The following is a 2,428-nucleotide window of genomic DNA, read 5'->3' as shown; positions in this document are numbered from 1 at the left end:
ATACTCCCATGTAATCACACCATTAAGTATAATTAATCAGAATAGTAACTTGCAAAAAACATGCAGTAATGTAACAGACAGGGTTAAACCGTTCCCACTCCTCCCACGACCCCCTCTCCCAGACCTGCGAGTTCCTGGTAAGACATTCTGTGTAACAACACAAGGTCATCTGACTGCTTCTCTGCTCAACATCAGCTTCACTACTCACTCACCAGCAGCTCCCCCCATTCACACATGAGCGATATGCCAGAAAGCTGTCCTTAGATAAACTTCATGTGTCATAACCTCAACATGTCATATTGCACCCCCACTGCACCCCCATACTTGTTAATTAGTTCTGGAAATTGCCCGCTATTTCCAAAAACTTCATGAATTATGCATAAGAGTTCCCTATCTTGAATCCTATAACTGCCCTTAAATCCCCAACAACAGGGAGCTTGATTTGAGGCTTAGACTCTAAGCTGCTTGCTTGACTTGCTTGTAATAAAGTCCCCTTTCTCTTTCGCAAAGGCCTGGTTTCTGTCAATTGACTCGAGGGGTCACACCACGCAGGACCCATTCCCATCAGGTTACAGTAAGAACCCTAGACCCTAGAATTTGAGAGCTAGAGGGACATGAAAAGTGATGTAGTTCAAAACAACTTATAAACGCAAAACCAAAATCTAGGCAGGTAAAAGATTCTCTGAAGAGGTAGGTAAGGCAGCACTTAGCACAGCCAGGACTAGATTTCAATCTCAGTGTTTTTGAATCAGTCAGTCCCCACAAACAAGGCTGCTCCCAGCAAGGCCCGTCTCATGCAGCACCTAAGAACTAAAGGTACCTGCAGGTAGCTTCTGGAGAAATCAAGGATAACACGACCACATTACCTGCCTCAGAGGGAGGAATGCGTTTCCCAGCAGTCTCTGGGCTCTAACTACACAAGGGCATAATGAGAGCAAAGGAAGTTTTTTACATGATTTTTGCATCCATTTTCTGTTGATATTTTTGCGTAAGGGAATTTTAAAACAAGATACCTGAGAAGATCTGAAGTGTCTGATTTGAGGTTTGGGCGCTCCTCCTCTGTGGCTAGTACCACGTCCACCCTAGGAACAGCCATTTTCCCTATGGTTTCTAAGAGAGGAATATCCGGTAATGATGAGGTAACTACACTGTGACCTCCCCGCCCCCATCACAGGCCCTTATAATCAACACACTATAACTAATCAAAGAAAGAGGCTTATATCCTTTCAAGGCAATCGCCTTATGAGCTTGTACTACAGGAAGTCTTGCCTTAGGAGTTCCTGCCACCAGAAGTCCTGTCTTAACAGTTCCTGACACAGGAAGTCCCACCTTAAAATAATCTTCTACCAATCAAGTAACACCTTGGGATGATATAAGCCTGTAATTACCAATCAAGTGATGCCTTTCAATGATTTAAGTTTGTGAATAACAATCAAGTACTGTACTCAGGACCTTTTTTTCCCCACTTATAAAATGTTACTGTTTAGTCACCATATTGGATTATTGAATTCCACATCACGGAGTTCAGTCTATTCCCAGCTAGAGCTGTCTCTTTTCTTTCAGTAAATCTCTCAATTTTACATTAATCAGAGATGAATAGTTACTCTAGGATATTTTTTAAAGAACAATTAGCATGTATGCCAAGAAAGGGTAGAAATTACCGTATGCACAGGTTCACATAGATCTCTCACTGATGACTTGATTAGTAAATAAGATAAAACTATATGCTCCTTCAGAAGTGACAATGTTGAACTTCACCTGAGCCTGTGATCCCAGAAAATCCCTCCACCTTTGGTGTTCCTGGATATGGCTTCCTACAAAGACCCACCATTTGACTTAAATGACACTCACAGATGGCCCCCATGTTTATCTATGACAAGGCCAGGTACAGACCTTCAAAGTCCCACTCGTAGGCTCATAATTGATTGGCTGAACTGCCTACCCCCACTGATCAATTACAATAAAATGTTTGCTAACCAAACTTTAGCTACGCCTCTCTCCTTCCCCCAGATCCCTGAAGTTTGGGCCACCTCAGCCTGAGCCAGCATACAGCCCCTCCTGACACCAGGCTGGCCTCAAGGTAACACATTACCTGATGACAGCACCCTCCTCATCCCACTTTCACACACCTGATTTTTTCTAGACTTTTCTACTTCTCTCTATGTATAAAAGAAAAACCCCTTTTGCTAACTGGAGTCCCTGGGTGGTGCAAATGGATAGCTTGGCTGCTAACCAAAAGGTTGCAGGTTTGAGCCCACCCAGAAGCACCTCAGAAGAAAGGCCAAATGATTGACTTCTGAAAAATCAGCCATTGAAAACTCTGTGGAGCATAGTTCTACTCTGACAAACATGGGATCACCGTGGGTTGGAATTGACTCGTGGGCAACTGATTTGGTTTTTGCTTAACTCTTGAGAAGCTTCCTGAAGT

The sequence above is a fragment of the Loxodonta africana genome, unplaced genomic scaffold, assembly GCF_030014295.1.
Source record: "Loxodonta africana isolate mLoxAfr1 unplaced genomic scaffold, mLoxAfr1.hap2 scaffold_32, whole genome shotgun sequence".
NCBI lineage: Eukaryota > Metazoa > Chordata > Mammalia > Proboscidea > Elephantidae > Loxodonta > Loxodonta africana.
Note: the sequence above shows the minus strand (reverse complement) of the source record.